Genomic DNA, 14,161 nt, shown 5'->3' with positions numbered 1-14,161 from the left:
AGTTCAGGGTGTCCTGGTGGTTCACTATCGGCCTTTTCATCCTCATTTGCCCTACTGTTTGCCATTGGTAAACTGGAAGTCTGTCCTTGTGTCTTGCTTAAGTGTTTTCTCATTTTTATTTTTGTTGTCGGACTGCCCTTGGTTTAATCTCTGGGTTATCACCCAAATCTTCCTGATATATAATCTTCCTAACTTCTGTGTCTCTATCAACCCACAGACATTCTTATCTTCATAACATCAGAGAAAACAGCTCATCAAATCATCTGCAATGCTTTATCCCAACGGATACAAGCAGGAACACATTAAGATCAAGCCCAACTTGGACATTGACCACCTGTGGTAGTCACTAGTCTATCACCCTTAAATCATTTGAATTAAATTGAAATCAAGAAGCAGTCCAGAACATGTCTGCAGTGAGCAAAATTTCAACATAGTGTATTTACCATTTAATGGCTCAGACAGAGTGAGGATGCAAGACCCCTGGTCTCAGTTAGCTGATTGCTGAACCCCATGACGCTGACTGACCTCGGGCTGCAAGGCCCAGATTGAGTTCCCCAACCTTCTGAATGGTTGAACTCTGCAACGTTCTATTACAGGCTTCCCACGCCCTTTCTTTAAAGATGTTCAAAGTTGGGAACTCAGAAAAATACCCTTGATGACCACCTCTGCCTCTGCAGAGTGGGTCCACAGACTGACACAGGAGGTCTGAGAGTGCGGGGTGGGGGGACGACTTGTGGGGGTTCAGGGGTGCTCACATGGCTACCTTCCTGGCTCTTGAGCGATGGAGGCTGGGTCGGGAGCAGGCGTGCCTCTCCTTCCTGTGGTGGATCGGGCCCCAGCTTACCCCCCCACGGGCGCTTGAGCGATGGCCCAACTTCTCAAGTTTTGAGAGTGAATATGAAGAAATCCTCAGAAACACGGCTCTTGAGCGATGGAGGCTGGGTCGGGAGCAGGCGTGCCTCTCCTTCCTGCGGTGGATCGGGCCCCAGCCTACCCCACCCCCCGGCGCTTGAGCGATGGCCCAACTTCTCAAGTTTTGAGAGTGAATATGAAGAAATCCTCAGAAACATAGAGAAAGTAAATATGGATGTAGGTATGTGTGTTTTGGTATCATTGTGACCGTCAGTACGGTGTCAACATCGAGAGGCAGGAAAAGGAAAGTCCTAGGATGTGGATCTTGCATTTGGACAAAGATTTTTAACAGAATACTTTAATTTTGAGCTTTTAAATGCCATTTTATTTTATTTTACTTATTTTTTGGTACCAGGGTTTGAACTCAGGACCTTGTGCTTGCCAGGCAGGTGGTGGAACCACTGCGTTAAATTCCCAGCTGAATGCCATTTTAGAGTAACTGAATGTCATATAGTTAACATTTGCTAAATATTAGAATTTCCCCTTGTCTTAGTTACTTTCTTGTTGCTGGTACAAAATACCCCACACCCACAAGTTAAAAGAGGAGAGATTCATGTTGGCTCACAGTCTGTAGAGGCTTCAGTCCATAGTCAGCTGGCTCTAAGGCCGGACTGCAGGGCAGAAGGGCATGGAGGTGGCAGGAAGCAGACAGAGGGATCAAGGGAGGAGGAGGGAGACAGACCCTTCTAGGCCACGACCACAGTGACCCACCTCTTCCAGCCAGGCTTTACCTTCCAACATCACACCTAGCTATAAACTCATCAGTGGACTAAAAGCCATTGATAAGTATCACACCCCATGACCCAATCACTTCCCCAAAGCCCCGCCTATGATGAGTGAATGAAGCTTTGGGGGGACGTCTGACATAAACCACAGCACCCTTGAAAATGAAAGATCTGAGCTAGACAAAAACCTGAGCTAAAAAGAGACAGGCACCTAAGCAGACATCTTTTCTCAAGCAGTTTCCTGTTGGGATTCTGTTAATCTCAGAATTCCCAGGTCCTCAGGTCTTTGGGGCAATCACTTAAATATTATATTATACCAGATCTTAACCCACTGCTCCACAGGAAGCTGCTGATGAGTAGGTATGGAAGGGAGGGGACTAAATCAGTTTCTAATAAATCTGAGAGCCAATTACATCTTATGCTTCTGTGGAATTATTTATTGTCCTCACCAGATATTAAGTTCTGGGGGAGAGGATCACATTAATCTTGCTCACTGTCAACTTTCCTATGCCCACGATGGTTTTCATATACCAGTGCTTTGAGAACAGAAACAACAGTTCGCCCTTGGCCTCATTAAGACACAAAGTCTAAAGAGATTAAGAAATCCGGATCATCCCAGGCATGATTTATGTGGCAATTGTGTGTATTTGGCAATTGTGTGTGTGTGTGCACCAATCATCCATCCACGGATACGTTGAAAACTGAAGGTAATAGGAATAGCTAAGGAATTATTGAAATGCCTTCGGATTTGACCATCCGCTATTACAGATTCTTTGAATTAGAATAGCCCTACCCTGCCTCTCCCATCCAATTAAGGAATCCTGTAATTTCTCTAAAGGGAAGTCACCCATATTTTGTTGGAACACCTAAATTTTGAGGCAACTACTTTCAGGTCTTTTTATTTTTGGTGGGAGTGGTGGAGATGTTTTAACAATTCAGGACAAGTCAGAAAATAATGAAATTACATCCATATGCCTACTGCTTAAGTATTAATAAGTACTAATGTTCTGTCCTCCTTGCTAATTCATTATTGGGAAATAATTCTTACTGGATCTCTTACGTTTCTGTGCTTCTTCAAGTGAAATACTGACTTTCCTTTTGTTCTGGACTATCTTTTCAAGGATGTTTGTAAAGTAAGCATGTGCACCACCACAGCTGTATAACCTCAGCTCTCTTCATGGCTGGTTAGTTTCCTAAGGCCCTGGGGAAGCCAGTCACAGAGAGGCAGGGGACCCAAGACAGGAAGGCATGGATCAGAATCTCGGGATGACTCCACATTAGCTGTAGGACTTTGGGCAAGATATTTCATCTCTTCAAATGTCAATCTCGTCTTGGTGAAATGGATATCAGAGTACCTTTTGGGAGGCCAGATGAACTCTAAAGGGAGCTCATTCTGCCTGCTGAAAGCACTAGCTTAGTGCCCAAGACAAATTTGATATTCTTTCCAGAATTTTCAATTTCTAAAGATTTGAAAAATAATTAAATTTCAGATGTTTGTGGAAGCCATCATCATAGCCAAAGCTAATCTCTGTGCTTAGGAAGAAAACTGACGTAGAGATGACCATTTTAATTCTTTGGATTCTAGCTCTATCCAGAAATCAAAGAGCTTTCAACACTGGCAAACCAAATTGATGATTCTGCCTATCACAGAGGGAAATCAATAAATAAGAGCTCTGAGGCCTACAAATTACAAGAACCGCAAGTTCACCAGTGTTTCATAATCTCATGACAAACATCCCTAAATTACTTACAGTTCCTGGGCTGAATCTTTTCTTACCAGGATCCCAACGACCAGGCCTAGAGTTGGCCACGTCTCTTCTAGTTTTGTCACTTTGCTCATGTGATTGGTCTGCATTTGTGGCCCATTGCTAGCTTGGCCATCTGGTCTGGTGGATTTCCCACCACCCAGAGCCGGCCAAGCTCCACAGAGGGCCCTCCCAGGGAGGCCTCCTGGACTGGCAACTGTTGGCTCTCAGCTCCAGCAGTAATGGACCAGCCTGCGGCTCACTTCCTTGAAACCTTTTCCTGGTTTCTGGCTCAACTTTCTCTGTGCTCCCTAGAGAGGTAACTGAGCACCCTCAGGAGGGCCATCGCTGTCCATCCACTCTGGGGGGCAGAGTCTGCCCTGGGCCAGAGGGCCCTTGGTCCTGCTCCTACCCTAGCTGTCTGCCTGGCTTCAGCCTTTGTGGGCAGCTTTCCCTTCTCCCTGTGAGTTTGTACTTAATACAAACCTGGGTTTTTGTTTTGGATGGGGAATGTAGCCCAGGGCCTTCATATTGAGCCATAACTCCAGCCTTTTTTTAATTTTGAGAAAAAAATTTTTTTTTTGGTACCGGGGATTGAATTTGGGCCCTTGTGCTTGAGAGGCAGGCGGCGGAACCTCTGAGCTAAATCCCCGGCTCTCATTTTTTATTTTCAGATAGGATATTGCTAAACCACCAAGTTGCCCGGATTGGGCTTGAATTTGCCATCTTCCTGCCTCAGCCTCTCAGAGTGCTGGAATTACAGCCATGCGCCACTACACCTGGCAAGTCTGTCTTGATCCCCATTGTCTCCATGAAAGATTATTTGTGTGCGAGGAGCAGACATTCCAACCCACTCCACCCCCCATTTTAAGCAAAGAAGGATTTATTACACAGTGTCCAGGGAGAGATATCTTAGCCATCCAAGGACACGACAGGCTTCAGCCCACTGGAAATGTTTGAATGTCGGGAACAGAGATTGCTCGCTCCATTTCTAAGGCTGAATGGTCTCTCAGCTCTGTCTCTCTGTCTCCTAGTGTTCTGGTGGCTTCTGGTGCTCAGGGTGGACCGGGATGGCTGTCCCAGCTCTGACTCTGCATAATGTTTCCATTCAGTCACCCACATCTCATGATTTATTATTTCGGGGACAGTTCAAACACTGGAAGAGTCTGGCTGGTAGCAGGTAAGCCAAGTGATTGACAGATTTGAGTCAGATGTCAATGTCTGACCCAGTTCACATTGGCAGGGCCAGGTTGTGGGCTCAGGCTGTGGGTCAGATTGGGTTTTCTGAGAAGTCTGGTCTGGTTAGACTTTGACCACCCCTAGCTCTTCCCACGGAGGAGAGCCTGATAGTTTACAAAGCACGTTGCACACATTATTTTGCTTCCTGGGTTCATTTGTGCACTGAACTTTTCCCGAGTGATGGCCTCTGCCAAGTATTGAAGCCATGATCACTGCATTTAGCTTGTGTTCACTGAGGGGTGTGTTGTTCTCACGGCGCTCTATCAGGAGCAGGGCTGCAGGTTTAACAAATATGCAAAGAAGGTTCTGTAGCAGAGGAAGTTGGGCTGCTTCAGACAGATGAGACGGTTATAACTCAGGACTTCACCTAAAGGAAAAGAGTCAGGCAGCTTGCTCTGTGGTCTGGTTAAGTTTACACATCACAGAAAGCAGGAAATTGGCAAGGCAGGTGCAAAGGTCACCTGATTTGATCAATGAGATAATTCAGGCTCAGAGGAGTTAGGTGATTTACCTGGCGCTGTACAGCACTAGTACCACACCCGAGATCCAGATTCCCTTCCTCCAGGTCCAGTGCTCACTCCTTCTGAGTGCCCAGGGTCTGCCCTGGTGAAACACTGCTGGGGAGCATCACACGAATGGGGTGCTTAGAGGAGACTTGCTTTGATCACAGTCTCAAGTTTTCAAGGCTAGGGTGTCAGGGTAGAATGGGAAACAGGGATCAGCTTCTTAAAGGGAAAGAAGGGTTTGTTTCTGCTCTTAAGAGTGGCTCCAGGGCTGGGATGTAGTTTAGTGGGAGAGCATTTACTTAGCATGTACGTAGCCCTGTTTTGATTCCTGAGCACTACAATTAAAACAAAACAAAACAAAACAAAACCAAAGCCAAACAAAATATAACGAAACAAAAGGTGTCTTGAGGCAACGGGGAGAGGAGCAGAAGGACAAGAGCAAGAGTTGAGGAGCTTGTCATTATTTTTCCTGAAAGGGAGAGGTTAGGCCTCAGAATTCTGGCTTCCATGATAAGGGATTTCTGAGTCACACAGAGCAGGGGTATCTGAGCATGGTGGTAAATACTATAGTCTTAGGAGGCTGAGGCAGGAGGATTGCTTAAGCCCAGGAGCTCAAGTCAGCCTGGGTAACATAGTGAAACTGTCTGAAAAACGCATGCATACATACATACATACATGCATACGTACATACTTTGATGAAACAATGCACAGTGATGGGGATGGGTGGAAGATGAGGGGAAATCAGACTCTCTCTGTACCTCTGATAGGCTCTGAGGTGGAATTTGTAGAACTGGGGACCCCTGTCCAGGGTTGACACAGCGGTGAGGACCTCACTGGATGGCTGTGTCACAGTGGGTGACAGAACCGTGCCTGGATAGTGGCGTGCATTTGGCCTAGGAAGGGTCTGGGAGGAAGTCAGGGCAAGAGAAAGTTTCACGGTCTTTTCCCTTCACTCGTATACTTCTCTCACAATCAGCTGCTTCCGAAACCACATCCTTCCCTTGTGCTGCCAATGAGAGGTGAGGACCACAGTCCTGGACAATCCCACGTGGGGTTTAGAGTGTACATTCACACCATTTCCTGTCATTGGGAGAAACACCATTGTCTGGAGACTCAAGTCATCACATTTCTTGCTCTTGCCTCAGTTTTCTTGAATCACGAGATCATTTGCATCTGTTATGAAAGAAGAGAAATACAGAAAATACCTCTTTACTGTAATCTACCAAGGACACGGTCTGTGCAGCCAATGCTGGGCCTGTGTGCTGGGTGGGGCCCCCCAAAGCTGCCACGTGCTTCTCAGCACTCATCTCTGATTGCCTGGGTCACCCTGTTTTTTAAGAGACGCTGGAGATCTGAATTGGAAAAATTCAGCACAAAACTGGCTCACACTCTCTTAAAAACATAGCACAGGACAAACAAAACAGGACTTGGCTTGAAGGCAAGTGGGCTAGTAACTTCTCAGTTACCTGTGCTCTGAAAAAATAAGTCTCTCCTAGGCATTTCACCCCTAGGTTTTCTTCCTTCAAACTCATAGCCTTGGCCTAACTATAAGACAGCATCAGCAATTCTAAGACATCCTACAAAATATCTGACCCCAATTCAAGATTGTGAAGGTCATGGCAAATGAGAAAAGATCGAAACGATGTCAGAGATCCAAGGCAGACACATGATGATTAAAATGCAGTATGGGATCCAGGATGGGATTCTGGAAAGGTTGGTGAAGTCTAAGGAGCATCTGGAGTTTGGCTGGTGGTTCTGTGCCAGTATCTGTTTCTTCATTTTGCCAAATGTAGCATGGTAACAAAGGAGGCTAACGTTAGTGGGGACTGGGTGAGAGTCATATCGAAACTCTCTGTAGTGTATTTGTAACATTTCGTTAATTCACATTATCCCCAAATTTAAAAAAGAAGAAAAAAACCGCTCTCAAGGCTGAGGTAAACTTTGGTTTCTGTGGTATGAAAATGAAGCCAGGTTTCCAATATCAAAACAAACGCCATCTCTCTATTGTCTTTCTAACAATCTATGGGGCATCCATATCTATCAGTGAGTTCTGTGGTCACCTCATTGGGATGAAATGGTACCAGAAACTCCTAAAGTGGGCCCGTGGGTTAGCCCAAAGCATGCAGGTGGTCATGCAACTCTCCTGTGCAAAATGGTGTCTTCCTCTTAGTAAAGGACAGTGCCTAGTGCACTCTCACTCACTGCCCTACAGTAGCTGGGCTGAGTTTGAAATTCACAGGCAGCTTTTAGGCACAGACCAAGGACTGACATTCTGCCTAAAAGTGCGGTGGTTGGACCTGCCAGGCTGTGAGATCATTTTCCAAGTGGCTTTGTGTCTCAGGGCCCAAGAAAACCCTCTCCTTTCCAAGAAAACATTCCTGGTGTGCAGAAAATTGGTGAGGCAGAGAGGGCAGAAGGGAGCCGTCAAAGGAAAAGAAGGGGCCAGCAAGGAAGCAAGAACACTTCCCATCGATTTTCGTCTCTTTGGAAGAGTTAAATTTCTCCAAATTTGTGTTCGGTTCAACTCCACAGGAATCTTAACGCTCTGCAGGATTCCCAGGCAATTATTCCTCCTTGCAAGGCAGAGCCTCTCTTCAATCAAGCGGCTGCAAATCAAAGATAGCTTGGACTCATTCCACTAATAGCATGGAAAGCTATTAACTGAAGTTGTTTGAAAAGGGAAATGGCTCAAATATCTCTGGTCTCACAAGCAAAGCTCCTGCAATGTCAGATTACGGTTACTGAAAGACCTAGTGGAGTGAGGAGTCACATTTCTCCTAATGAGAGGTTATTTATTACCCACTGAACCAACACACTCTCCCTTGCTCACTTGCACAAGATAAGATGATGAGTCTTTTTAAGTCGAAGGAAAAATATCACACTTGTTCCCAGCTAATGCTTGGTTTTGGGCTCTGGTTGTAGAGGTGGGAGGGTGGATGGCTTCCTCTGCAAGGAAGTCTCTAAGGGACTCTGCAAGACATTCCTTATCCCAGCCTTTAATGCTTGAAGTTGAGCTTATTAAGAACATTCCTGTGGTCAAGGCAGTTTCCAAGATAGCCTCTATGAAAATGTCAAGAATCTAAGGTGTTCGCCTTCATTAACCCAAACAGCAGCAGTTCCTTGAGGAACTGCTTCTCCTCAGGACCTTCATTGTGTTCTGAGGGGCTGCCAGTCCCAGAGCTCTGCTCTCTTGCCTATGGGGTGGGCCTGAATACTCCCCTCTGCTCCAGTGATTGGTTCAGGGATGAGCACGTGGCAGAGTCTGGGCCAATCATAGGCCTTTCCTAGGATTGTTCCAAGACCATATGGTGGTGAGAGCAGTCTTGACTCAGGGAGGCTGAAGGGATGGGAATTTAGGACTCCAGGGGCTGTTTTCAGTCACACAGAGAACACATATCTCTGCTAGAGAGAATGAGAGAGGAGAGGAGAAAGAGGAATCCTTATGGTATCTCAGTTCTAAGAGACAAGACACATGTGGCTATTCCAGTATCCTTCTAGTAAAGCTTGTTTGTACTGGGCTTCTGCCCCTAGCAAGAAAGAATATTCAGATTAGCACACTCATCAGTATGCCTGTCTGCTGTAGCTTTCCTTGAAAACCATTCCCAGCCTCCCCAGGTCTAACCTTTTCTTTACTTCTACTTTCTTGGTCGTCTGGCCTTGGCATGTGTGGTGCAAGAGACTTCCTTGCTGGCTGCATTCATGGGAGGGGCTGCTCAGCCAAGATAGCAGAGGGAAGAAAGCTTTGTATGGGCTGAAAATGAGGCCTCAATTCCTCGCTCCTCACTTCTGCAGGCTCCTGCTGAGATAAGCCTGGGAGTAAGTCAGCCATGGCAGAATTTCCGATTGTTTCCGTTTCCACCTCAGTGGCCCACTGCCCATCCTGTGTGTCCCCACACTGAGCTTGGTTGGTGAGTGCAGGTGGTCTGCAAGGATCTGGTCCGGCAGGAAGGTGGCTGTCTGCTGAGCACAGGTGCTCTGGGGACAGGGACCTGGAGGGCCTGCTGTGAGTATGACAGGATGTTGGGTTGGAGCAGAAGCATTGAGGGTGGAGAATAATAAACTCCTTCATGGGTCTAAAGGCTTAGAGACTGAATTTCAATTATAAATAATCCCAGGATTTGTTCAAAGCTCAGTGTTATCCCCTCTTGCCTGGAGCTGGGCAGGGCAGCCCACAGGATGTTTCAGACCTGATGCCTGTGACAACCTCCTCGGCCTTTCCTGGTGTTGGAGGAGTGGTTCTGAAAACACAGTTGAAGGACATTCATCTAATTGAAATCAAAGTTACAACCACATTTACTGCCTGGGGTTTTGTGCAGGTACGTGAATAAGGAATGCTTACTGGCAATGGAGAACTTTCCATTTATAGAGAAAGCATTTACTGATCACCTAATGTATGCCCTGCGTACCAGTCCTGCACTCGGCATGTGGGTGAGAGAGGAGGGCTGGGTAAAACATGTCATCATTCTTGAGTTCCAGGTGAGTTGGGGAGGCAAACTCAAAAGTCAGATGACCAGCGCTCTGGGAGGCTGAGACAGGAGGATGGTAAGTAAGTTTGAGCCTAGCCTGTGCAATTTAGTAACTTAGAGAGACTCTGTCTCAAAATAAAGAATAGAAAAGGCCAGGGGATGTAGCTCAGTGTGAAGGTTCTGAGTTCAACCCCTAATACTGGGGCAAAAAAAAAAGAGTCAGGTGAGATTCTAGAATCCAGGCATTGTTCAATGCTCTAGAATGGGCCACTGAGGAGAGAAGAGGCCTCGAGGAAGTACTTTTGAGCTGGTTCTTACAAGAGGAAGGAGAGAACTAGACAAGAAGACAGAATTCTAAGTCCTGGTGAAAAGATTCAAGAAGCAAATGAGGACTCCAAGTTGGGCACAAAAGAGCCATTAAAAGGAAAAGTCCCACGAGAGCCAAGGGTGTTTGGGGAGGCGAGGCCTGAGGGTGGATCTGTGTAGAACCATTGTTTGGGGACCCACGGCAAGGCCCGAGGGTGAGTCTTTTTGTGCAGAACTTCTGCTGCCACAGGCCTGAAATGGAGTTCCCTGAGAAACTGTGGGAAGCCTCACTGCTGGAGAGGGTGTGGTGGTCCCTGAAGCAAGAGGTCCTTCTCTTCTGCCCTGCGTTCCAGGACCAATCGGCTTTGCCACTCTGCAGTTAGCCATGGCCTGTGCTGAATACACTCTGATTTAAAAGGAAATACTTTCCAGGTATCAGGAAGAAGTCTCTGAAAGTTTACCATTCAGAGGTAAGTTTTAATGTAGGTAGGGAGAAGACAGGGTGGAGTTCAAAGTCATATTTGGGTACATGGTATCTTTTGTTTTCTTTTTCTTTTGTTTTTTTTTGGAGACAGGGTCTCACTATGTAGTTGAGACTGATCTGGACCTCACTATGTAGCCCAGGCTGGTCTTGAATTCACAATGATCCTCCTGACTCAGCCTCCCAAGTGCTGGGATTACAGGCATGCGCCAGCGTGCCCACCCATGGTATCCTTTCAGAACTGCACATATTGCTTTGCTGTACTTTGAGAATGCTCTGGGATATGGGGGAAGATAAAATTAGCCCTTCAAATTGTCTCTTAAATTACAGCTAAAACTAGAGAGACTTATGACAAAGTATGAGACTTATAGATAACCTCTTTCAATGAATCTAAAACCAGCAGAATCAATCACTATTTCAATTTCTAAGTGTGACTTTCTCCCCAACCTGCCCTTTCATTCTAGTGCACTCATGCTTAGATTATGCAGGCTCTAATTTCTTAAAAGTTTTGTTTATTCTTGCCTAGAGGCTGCCAAACTGCAAGCAGTCATACAAATGCAACCCGTGACACATGTGCTAGACTTCTTTTACTGGGATCCACCAGATCAGCCTTGTAAACAGCTCAAAACTGCTAAACTACCAATACAATTTCTATGTTGGATTCTGAAGTCCCCTGACCTTCTCCTTATCCTCTTTGTGGGCTATATTCATAGAAATCCTGCTGACCTTATAATTTGACCCATGCATTCATAACTGTTTCTTTGGCTTTGACTCCTTCAGACTTAAAAGCTATGCAGCTAGCACGATGACAATGCCAGGCACCTACCGAAGGCCTTTAGAGAGACCCTCTGTAGAGTAACTGACTGCTGATCACACCTACGACCCTCTTCAGCTGGAAGTAGCCCGAGTTGTCTTTGCCCTTTGCCCCCTCACAGCAGTTAGGGGTACCTCTTTGCGGGGGAATATTGCAGATAGGTAAGTTAATTAGATATCTTGTAGGCAGTTAGACAGGGCCTTCCTCAAGCAGCCAACATGGAGGACAGTCAAGACACAGTCATTGAAAGCCAGAACTGGGAAAAGAGAGAAACTACTATACCCTCGTGCTTCCATGTTCCTTTGACTTCCTGTCCACAAAAACTCCCTCTATCTGGCCCACTCATATTTGCCCCTAAATTAGAAGGGCAAAGAAAATACCCCATGTCCTCCCGAAGATGCCAGTCGAACTTTCTTAAATCTGCCCACTCTCTGCATTGCCTTTGTGTCTCTGAACTGTCCTCTCTTGTTGGAATTTACCTTTCCATTTTTCCAGCCCCACATGCCTATGGCAACTCCCTACTACACTCCGTGATCTCCTTTAATCAAAGAAAAAAAAAAAAAAAAGCTTCCCAGGGTGAGGACTGTGACCCATGTTCACAGCAATGCAGCTGAAAGTCATGGCTGTTGCCTCCTCCACCTGGGGCAGTGGGGCCCTGAGCAGGTATGTTTGCTGGGAACAATTGCCTCGTATCCTATGTTGACCTCATGATGCAAACACTCCTGTCCTTGCCAGGAGGAGAGACACAGGCTCAGCACCTTGCCTGATCTGAAGCCAGCAGGAGGCCCCACAATTTGTCTGAACATACTCCCTGTGCCCTCTTGCTAAAGCCCACAGCTGGGGTGCTCAGGTATGCTGGGACATGCTCTAAGAAGCAAATAAGGCCCTCAGGAGAGGCGCTGTGGCTGGTATTGACTGTGGTGCCCAGGGGAGCAGATGGGGAACTTGGGAATGTTTGTACTTTCTTGACATTTGGAGGTGCTGCTAGCGGGTAGGGAGATGCTGGTAACCCTGCCTCGCACAGCGTACATCATCGCACATCACAACACTGCTTCCCAGCATCCCACCATAAAGCCACGTGGTGAAAATCCCTCTGGTCATTGTGCGACCCTAAATGTGAACTCCAGTTTCCATATAAACACATCATTTTTTTCTTTTGCAGGATGATAAAATACACCTAGTTGTCCAAGAATGTGAGTACCTTGTAAACCAATGGTCTATTTTATCTTCAAGAAATAGCGTTCTGATTTTTTGCTTATTTGATTTACATGCAATTTGAGAACTACAAATTCTTGCTTTTTGTTTAAACTGCCCGCCCCCCAGCACAAATCCACGAGGGAACGAGTCTGTGTAGTAGAGGTATTTAATGTACAGCACATGTTGAATAATGTCTTGAGTGTGTGTTCATAAGGCAGAAATTTATGAAAGACCAATGATTACTTAATAGACCCCATGCCTCAAAACATTGGCTGCTTGTACTTGAATTTCTCAAACGGGAGAGTGAAGATTGATACCAAATCTGTAAAAAAAAATGTTTATGTTTGTTATGGCAGCAATGGAGGAAAATTTAAATAAGGCTTTTCTGGATTATTCAGGATATCACGTTCTGGTGATTGTGAATATACAATGTAGTGATCGTGTGTTCAGATTTGTTTATGATCATCTTGGAAACAATAGCACTAGTTTGTAATTGGCTAGTGGTAAAATAACGGGAGGAAACTTAGCTTTCAAGTACTTGGAAAGTTAATTTATCTGACAGAACTCATTTCTATAAAAACACCAGACAAAATAAACCTTACTGCGGTCTTCAGTGTAATTGCTGTGCTCCGTATGGAAGAGGAAGACACTGGACATTCCTTGAGTACCATTGGTGTTAAACTTTGCTTGTGTTAGAATAACCTTACCCCAAGATAACTGGAAGGAGTACTTTATTGAAGCCCAAGGGAAAATAGTGCCTTGGGGAATTGTGATCTGATGCATCCTTATACCTTTTCATCTAATTCCTCTCTCCTTTCTATGGCTTTGAAAGCAAAGCTCTCAATAAAGTCAATACCATACTCTGCTTTGAGGGCCTGACAGATACGTTTTTCTGATCTCAAGCTTTAGTAATATAGTTTGGAATTCGGTTCATCAAACATTAATACATATAAGTCGTGCTCTTCAAGAAAGGCAAACCACAATAGCAGCTCCCTGTGTGAACACAGACGCTTCAAACTAAAACAAGAATCCCTGTTGCCTGTGTATCAGTCAGCACTTACGAGAGAAACAGATTTAAAGCAAGATGTACAAATAGATGAGAATTTACAAGATTGGCTTAGAGTGGCCACCCACAGAGCCCGACGCGGAAGAGTGCAGGTCTGTCTGCATGCTGGAGACCCCAGGGATCCAGTGTAAGTCCCGGAGCTCAGTGTAGTGCCCTGAATGCTCCCAGATGACGAGACCAAAGGGTCTTCACCGGAAGGCTGAAAGGTCTGTGCTGTAGGCTGAACAGTCTGTGAGGGAAGCCGAGAGATGACGCCCAAGGTGAAAGTGAAGACTGGAGCTCTTCCGGAGAAACGGAAGCAGCTTCCTGCTTGGCTTCCCCTTTGTACTGTTCAGGTGCCGAGCCTCCCCAGGGCGGGTCTTCTGTCTTCAGTAACCCCCTGGGCCACACCCAGGCCTGTGCTGATCCAGTTTAGTTGGGCGTTTCTTATTCAAATTGACACAGTTAATCATCACGGCCGCCATCTAGTTTCCAAATATTTAACACGGAATTCAAGGCCCTGTAAAATTGAGCCCGGTATTAATTAGGGCAGAGATAGCAATAATTGCAGTTGAGGGGTTCCTACAAAAAATCCAAAGTACCTTATCTTACATAAGATAGACATTTACTCCTTTCTCAAGTGCCTACGTGTGAGTGGCCAGGAATGGTGAGTAACTTTGCCATCCTCTAGTTTTTTTTTTTTTTTTTTTTTTTTTTTTTTTTTT

At 45.8% G+C, this 14,161-nt stretch overlaps 1 long non-coding RNA gene across 1 annotated transcript in view; it reads left to right on the top strand.

The window, feature by feature from the left end:
• Nucleotides 1-10,237: 10,237 nt before the first annotated feature.
• Nucleotides 10,238-14,161, top strand: part of LOC117285737 — a 13,526-nt gene continuing 9,602 nt past the window's right edge. The window contains exons 1-2 of the long non-coding RNA XR_004516874.1: nucleotides 10,238-10,369; nucleotides 12,357-12,387. This is a non-coding gene — a long non-coding RNA (uncharacterized LOC117285737). The remainder of the gene's footprint in view (nucleotides 10,370-12,356; nucleotides 12,388-14,161) is intronic.

The sequence above is a fragment of the Fukomys damarensis genome, unplaced genomic scaffold (assembly GCF_012274545.1).
Source record: "Fukomys damarensis isolate Sample0158 unplaced genomic scaffold, DMR_v1.0_HiC HiC_scaffold_2, whole genome shotgun sequence".
Lineage (NCBI taxonomy): Eukaryota > Metazoa > Chordata > Mammalia > Rodentia > Bathyergidae > Fukomys > Fukomys damarensis.
Note: the sequence above shows the minus strand (reverse complement) of the source record. Positions and strands in the feature narration are given on the sequence as shown.